We start from the raw sequence: 8,474 nt of genomic DNA, 5'->3' as shown, positions 1-8,474 counted from the left end.
CTTGCGTATATATAATAGATACCCCCAAAAGTGCCTCTAATCCAGAAACTTGGTTTCTAGTGCGGAAAACACATATTTACATAAGCACAAAAGGTAGGCACAAGAACTTCTTGATCGAGGATTAGTTTAGAAATATGATCGCTTATTAGGCTGCAGAAAATGAATGCCCTGAAAACTTGGGCAGTTGAATTCTGAAATTTAAATTTTTAGTGTGGCCTGTATTTCTTAGACCAAATAGCTTTAGGTTTTAGGATTTTTTACAGAAATATTTCATGTACAAAGCGAAATAATACTTTCAGTGAAAACTGTTATTGACAAAAACAGACAAAATAACAACCTTGAAAATAACTAGTAATTTTTGCCATACACTTGGAATACTGTAATAAAAATATTGCCTCATCCCTAATGTGTCAATTCCTAATTTTCCAAAATTATTTCCATGAAGCAATACTTTAAGAAAATTATTAGAACTTCTCCAATTAGTAATACAATAAACTTTTTCCTCTGTTCCCTTTTGTTCAGTCAGGACAGTAAGAAAAATTATATGAAAAGTTCAGAAAGTTCAGTGACATCCTTTACTTTCTCAGCACCTCCATCTATTTCTGTACTGCTTGCCAGTAATTTTCCCCGGCTCTGTTTTCATCGTCTCTTTTAAGGGACGGATTCTGAAATTGTAATATGTCTGCTTTCTTGAATGGTCTTTGGTTCTTGAAGTCAAGAGGTTTATGTTCAACTTGGCATCTTGTTCCATCATCTGGAGAAACAGGGCTTTCTAAGCATCAGAATTAACTCACTGCACTGAGTGTTACAGCACTTACTAGTAATCTGCCTGCCTTTCAAACAAAAGATACATGAAAGAAAAAGTTCTTGACTTGGGAAAAATGTACGTCAAGCCCGACAGAGTAAAACATTCTCTTCTGCTTCTGGGTCACCATTTCTTCTTGCTAAATCAAATAGGACAACATATTATAATTCACATTATGGTAAAGTTCAGAGTGACAAGAAAGGTGAGGCTACAGGGCTTTTCGTGGCTTAAATAAGCCACGTGGCTTAAATAAGCTAAGAAACAAGCCACTCAAGCTCAACTGTAAAATTTTATCCACAGTAATATTTTTCTTAGAATATTCGGCAAGCTTGGCTTACATCTGCCAAAACTGACTTTTGAACCTGAATTGAAGAAAGAATCTTCACTTATCCAAACGTCTTATGTGTGCCACTGACCAAAGACTACTGACTACATCCAATCTTGTTAAGCTGAGGTTATTTAAATGTTTGACAAGGCTTGCTGCATACTGGCTGACGAACTGATTAGTACAGGCACGCAAGCCATCCCTTTCTGAGCCTCTGTTGTCTTGGCAAAATTGGGAGTGCATGGTCTGCTTGTGAAGTAACAACTTTGTCAATCTGAAAGTGCTAGGTAAAGCTGTATAGGAAAAAATATATAGTTATTAACTTTTCTTTTTACCTGATACTACAATCTTTGGTCTTTTTCTTGTTGCAAGTTCTTCTTTTATTCTCTTTATACCCTTTACCATTTTTTTGGTTAATTTTTCACTGTCTAGTACTTGAGTGTATACCTTCTGCGAAAGAAAATAACTTTAATTATACATACAACATTCCAAGTCATAACATACTTAGTAAACTATGTGAAGAGGAACTCTATTGAATAGAATAGGGCAACACTCGCAAATTTTAACCACTTCCTAACCATGTCAAAGGCTAATTATTAATGTCTGAAAGGGAAATATTCTTCTTTACCTGACAACAATGTGACTAGTTGGGGGGGCGTGGAGAAGCTTAATGTAACCAAAAAATAATTCAAGCTTATAGATTTGTAAGTATATTGGCTGAGTAACTCACTAAAACAAACTTTCTTAATAAAAAACCTTCAATCTAAGCATGATAATAAATTATTAAATTTTTTGGAGGTAGAGTATTTTTTTATAGATGATGTCACTAGGAAAAATTTATATATCTGTCTACAAGGCATCCTACATATGCAGAGTTAGCATGATTTCTAAATCTAGAAACAATCTTTAAAGGTTCAATCTAATTATCTTTCATTCTTCTTGCCCAGTGACACAAAGTTCACTTATTTTCTGAGATTATTTATTGAGAGTCTGAACTTTTAAAAGTAAGGTGAGCAATGATGGGACAAGGTTTTAGGGGAATGGAGGTAGAAAGAGTTAGATGGGAGTAAGGAGGATGGAGTTAAGTGGAACTCTTAAAGAGAAGGACCACTTCACCCTGTCAGAAGGAAGGGAAAGACAAATGGGCTTTATCTTGTCAATATCATAGGTAGTGAAATCTTTTGCAGGAAAGAGGCAGAGTTGAGACAGTGAAAGGAAAAGTTGGATATAGCCACATGGGGAAGTATGGAAATCCCAGAGCACAAGTACGACTACTTCATTTCCCTGATCAAGAAGTTCCACCACTATTATTCAATACGGTACCACTATTATTCAATATGGTACTTGAAAGTTTAGCTGTAGCAATGAGAAGAACAAAAATTGAAGGAAGCAGAATAGGCAAAGAAAATAAGTTATCACTCTTTGCAGATGACATGATGATATACATAGAGAATCCCAGAGAATCAAGTAAAAAGCTATTTGAAATAATGAACAACTTTGGCAAAGTTGCAGGTTACAAAATAAAGCCACACAAATCATCTACATTTCTCTATATTGTTAACAAAGCCCAACAGCAAGAGATAGAAAGAGAAATCCCATTTAAAGCTATGGTAGACATTATAAAATATCTGGGAGTCTAGCTGCCCAAACAAACTCAGGGACTATATGAACACAACTACAAAACACTTTTCCTACAAGTAAAGTCAGATCTTAGTAAGTGGAAACACATCAGTTGCTCGTGGATAGGCCAAGCCAATATAATAAAAATGACAATCCTACCTAAATTAATTTACTTATTCAGTGCAATACTAACAAAACTATCAGAAAATTATTTTTAGAGCTCGAAACAATAATATCTAAATTCATCTGGAAGAACAAAAGGTCCAGAATATCAAGGGAACTGGTGAAAAGAAATTCTAGGGAAGGTGACCTAGCCTTACCAGATCTCAAATTGTATTATAAAGCAGAAATTATCAAAATTGTTTAGTACTGGCTAAGAAACAGAGGAGTAGAATACGTTAGGTACTGGAATAGGAAATTGGAATAGGTTAGGTACTCAAGACACAGTAGTCAATGAATATAGCAATCTATTGTTTTATAAACCCTAGGACTCCAGCTTCTGGGATAAGAACTCAGTGTTTGAGACTTAAAAATACTGTCTTTCCATGTAGGAATGTAAACAGTTTAACGTTAATAAGTCCCTCATGGCTTCTCTTTGCTGTTTGCCTTTCGATACTTCTCTTCATTCTTGTGTTTGAAAGTCAAATTTTCTTTTCAGCTCTGGTCTTTCCACCAAGAATGCTTGAAAGTCCTCTATTTCATTGAAAGACCATTTTGTCCCCTGAAGTACTATACTCAGTTGTGCTGCTTAGGTGATTCTTGGTTTTAGTCCTAGTTCCTTTGACTTCTGGAATACCGTATTCCACACCCTTCGATCCTTTAATGTAGAAGCTGCTAGATCTTGTGTTATCCTGATTGCATTTCCACAATACTTGAATTGTTTCTTTCTAGTTGCTTGTCATATTTTCTCCTTGACCTGGGAATTCTGGAATTTGGCCACAATCTTCGTAGGAGTTTCTTTTTTTGGATCTCTTTCAGGAGGTGATCAGTGGATTCTTTCAATATTTATTTTGACCCCTGGTTCTAGAATATCAGGGCAGTTTTCCTTGACAATTTCATGAAAGATGATGTCTAGGCTCTTTTTTTGATCGTGGCTTTCAGGTAGTCCCATAATTTTTAAATTGTCTCTCCTGGATCTATTTTCCAGGTCAGTTGTTTTTCCAATGAGATATTTCACATTATCTTCCATTTTTTCATTCTTTTGGTTTTGTTTTGTGATTTCTTGGTTTCTCATAAAGTCATTAGTCTCCATCTGTTCCATTCTAATTTTGAAAGAACTATTTTCTTCAGTGAGCTTTTGAACCTCCTTTTCCATTTGGCTAATTCTGCTTTTGAAAGCATTCTTCTCCTCATTGGCTTTTTGACCCTCTTTTGCCAATTGAGTTAGCCTATTTGTCAAGGTGTTATTTTCTTCAGCATTTTTGGGGTCTCCTTTAGCAACGTGTTGACCTGCTTTTCATGCTTTCCTTGCATCTCTTTTCTTTCTCTTCCCAGTTTTTCCTCCACCTCTCATTTGATTTTCAAAATCCTTTTTGAGCTCTTCCGTGGCCTGAGACCACTGAATACTTATTTTGGATGTTTGCGATATAGAAGCCTTGACTTTTATGTCTTTCCCTGATGGTAAGCATTATTCTTCTTCATCTGAAAGGATGGGAGAAAATATGTGTTCACCAAGAAAGTAACCTTCTATGGCCTTATTTTTTCCCTTTTTTGGGCATTTTCCCAATCAGTTACTCGACTTTTGGGTCCTTTGTCAAGAGTATGGTATACTCTGGGAATCTGTAAAATCTCTGTTCCTCCAAGGTGGCACAATCAAGTGTGTACTGGTCTGGGCATGGGGAGGGATTTTTGTGCCCAGAATCTTAGCAGAGTTTCCTCTCCACAGCCGTCTGTCCTCCAGTTCTGCCAAGCCAGGACTGGGGGTGGGGGTGGGGGGTGGGATTCAGTCAAGCTGTGGGGGGCAGGGCCACCAATCTCCCTCAGGGCCTCTACACAGGGTGGAGGCAAGAATCAGCTCCTCAGTGCCCCCAGGGATTTTTATGATCCAACAATGGTCTCGGGCTGCTGTGAAAATTGTTGCAGGCTACCCAAGGTGACCTCTGCAGCCGCTGCCTGAGTCTGGAGCTATGGGAAGGCCCTTCTCCCTTCCCAGCCAGCTGAAAAAACCCTGTCACTGACCTTTGGCTCCTGTGGGTTGAGGGATCTGAGGTCCCACTGCTGCGACTGGAGATTCCACGCCCAAGGTGTCCTCCTCCCAGAGTCTCCTCGAACCACGTGGCGTGGCCAAGGCTGGGCTGGGCTGGGCTCCTCTCCGCATCTGGTGCAACAGACGTTTCCCATGGGCCTTTCAGGTCACCCTGGGCTAGAAATCTCCTCCACTCTGTTGTTCTCCACTTCTGCTGCTCCAGAATTTTTTGAGAGTCCCTCTCTACAGGTATTTTATGGGCTATGTGGGGAGACCCTGCGTATGTGTGTCTTTCCACTTGGCCATCTTGGCTCCGCCCCCCAAGAACTCAGGTTTTAACAAAAATTGCTCGATAGCAGTGTGGGAGAAACTGGGCATGGACCAATGCCTGTCACAGCACACAAGACTAAAATCCAAATGGGTACATGATCTAGGTATAAATGTTGATACCATAAGCAAATGAGAGGAACTAGGAATAGTGTATTTGTGAGATTTGTGGAGAATGAAGAAATTTTTGACTAAACAAGAGATAGAAAACATTATGAAGTGCAAAATGATTAATTCTGATTATCTTAAATTGAAAAATTTTTGCACAGACAAACCCAATGAAACTAAGGTCAAGAGGGAATCAGAAAGCTAGGAAAGAATTTTTGCAACTAGTGTCTGTGATAAAGGCCTCATTTCTAAAATATATAGGGAACTGAGTCAAATGTAGAAGAATACAAGGCATTCCCCAATTAATAAATGGTCAAAGGATACGAACAGGCAGTTTTCAGAGGAAGCAATTAAAACTATCTATAGTCATATGAAAAAATGCTGTAAACCAGTATTGAATAGAGAGATGCAAATCAAAATAACTGTGAGGCACCACATCACACCTATCAGATTGGCTAACTTGACAAAACAGGAAGAAGACAAATGCTGGAGAAGAGGTGGGAGAGTTGGAACACATTGTTGGTGGAGGTGTGAGCTGACGCAACCATTCTGGAGAGCAACTTAGAACTATGCCCAAAGGGCTACAAAAATGTACATACCCTTTGACCCAGCAATATCGCTTCTGGGACTGTATTCCAAAGAGATCATAAAAATGGGAAAGGATCCCACATGTACAAAAATATTTATAGCAGCTCTCTTTGTGTTGGCCAAAAACTGGAAATCAAGGGGATGCCCATCCATTGGGGAATGGCTAAATAAATTCTGGTATATGAGTGTAATGGAATACTATTGTGCTGTAAAGACATGATGAACAGGAAGACTTCAGAGAGACCTGGAAAGACTTATATGAACTAATGCTGCATGAAAGAAGCAGAACCAGGAGATCTTTGTACACAGCAACAACCACAGTGTGCGAGGAATTTTTCTGGTAGACTTAGTACTTCATTGCAGTGCACGGACTTAAAAAATTCCTAACTCACTCTTGTGGCAAAATGCCTTCCACATCCAGAGAAAGAACTATGGAATTTGATCTCAGAATGAAGCAGATCATTTTCTTTGTATTATGTTTTGTTTTATGATTTCTCCCATTCACTTTAATTATTCTGTGCAACATGACTAAGGTAAAAATGTATTTAGTAGGAATGTATGGGTAGAACCTGTATAAAATTGTATGCCATCTCAAGGTAGGAGTGAGGAGGAAGGAGGAGAAGGTAGGGGAAAAAAATCTAAGATATATGGAAGTGATGATAGAATGCTAAAAACAAATAAAATAATTTAATAATTAAAAATAAATAAAAAAGAAGTTCCAGTGCCTGGTTTCTATTGCTTCTAGCATAAATATGGACTATCTATTTGGCATCAAAATTAGGTGAAGTTAGATTGCAAAACAGGCCTGAGGAGCAGAAACTTACTGCACCCACTTAAAGCCAGCTGTGGGAGGGGACAGAGGGAAAAGTGTGTTGAAGGGGGTAGTGTGACACGGTTGGCAGCAAGGCTACACTGGCTACAATAGAAAAGGGGGGTTAATGTGACCCATCTCACTCTTTGGGGTCAAGCCATGTCTCCCAGCAGAGTGGGCCCCAGATTCAACTTTAGAGATACCATGAAACCCTTGACTCTTTTTCAAGTACCTTGTATATATAATTTGTATTTCCCACATCTGTAAATATGTTGCTTCCCAGAAAAAGAATATAAGCTCCTTGAGAACAGGAATTATTTCCCTGTATCCCTAACATAGAGCCTGACCCAAAGGAAGCACTTATTTATGCTTAATGATCTACTGAGATGATAGGCAATTAGAGAAGTATAAAAGGAAGTCCTGAGGACATGATTACAGTGAGAGAGCATAAATCTCTAGAAAGAATATATCCATAGTGGCTTTAGCTTTATATTAGTTGAAGATTAGATCCTTTTTTAGATTTAATGACACGAAAAAATCCTTTTTCAGGAAATCAGTGTACTTGTAATTTAGGGCAAGTAGGTGTTCCCAGACTGGATAGAGCACTGGGCCTGAAATCAGGAAGACTCATCGTCTTGAGTTCCAAACTGACCTCAGACACTTACTGGTTGTGTGAACCGGGGCAAGTCACCTATCCCTGTTTGTCTCAGTTTCCTCATCTGTACAATCAGCTAGAGAAGGAAATGGCAAACCACTCCAATATCCTGACCCAGAAGATCCCAAATGGGGTCACAAAGATTTGGACACAACTGACAAAAGGACTGAACACCAACAACATATTTGAAATAGGTAAGATGAGGAACCATCTTACTTATGTGTGTGAATTGTTCAACTGAAGTCAGTGCATCTACTGGAAGCTTACACAATCTTATATCCTTGCTGCTCTAACATACCCAAGCTGGCCACCACTAAAGGCACTTTAAGGAAAAGTCCAAAAAACATTTTTTGATATGAATTTAAAACAAGGTTGAAAATTTTCATTGGCATTCTATTTATTTTCCATTTGTTGTAGACAAACCATTTTTGTTTACTTGTTCTAAATAATTATTCAGCTAAAAGTGATTCAATTTATAAGCAATTACTTTTATCTACAACACTGTCAATTATTTTAAATATTAAAGCAACATAATTTTTTTGATTTTACAATGATTAGTTCACTTAAATTCACTTAGCTAAAGTTAGGTTAATATTTTGGCTTAAGCTATTATCCATTAGTTTAAAAAAACCTCTCAAGTCAATACATTTTTTTGACAAGTCTAGATGCTGCATGGAAAAGGCATCTGTATAACGTAAGATAGTACTGCCCTTTTGTAATTTTCCTCCTACTGGTACCAAGGATCACTATGACCCCTGTGTTCAGGAAAATTCAGATATGAAAGGGAAAAGCTCATCTTACTTATACGCATGCGTAACCAGTGGCTATATCAACTTAAATATTCATATAAAATATTTAATAACCGTTGAAAAATCCCATTCTGAAGTTTACTAGCTAAGAGAAATATATGCCAACACTTACTCAATGTAATGTCTTTGTAATAAATGATACAGTTTATGAGTGGAGCAGCTTTCTGTGGTTATGCTTGATGTTAGTAACAGAAAAACAAGTCCCTGATTTGAAAGTTGATGTAAATTTTGCATGAAGAAT

At 37.8% G+C, this 8,474-nt stretch overlaps 1 pseudogene; it reads right to left on the bottom strand.

The window, feature by feature from the left end:
* Nucleotides 1-540: 540 nt before the first annotated feature.
* Nucleotides 541-7,488, bottom strand: LOC140515870 (BRCA1-A complex subunit Abraxas 1-like; annotated as a pseudogene).
* Between the last annotated feature and the right edge of the window lie 986 nt (nt 7,489-8,474).

This window comes from Notamacropus eugenii, chromosome X, assembly GCF_028372415.1.
Source record: "Notamacropus eugenii isolate mMacEug1 chromosome X, mMacEug1.pri_v2, whole genome shotgun sequence".
Lineage (NCBI taxonomy): Eukaryota > Metazoa > Chordata > Mammalia > Diprotodontia > Macropodidae > Notamacropus > Notamacropus eugenii.
The sequence above is the reverse complement of the archived record's forward strand: the minus strand, read 5'-3'. Positions and strand labels throughout refer to the sequence as shown.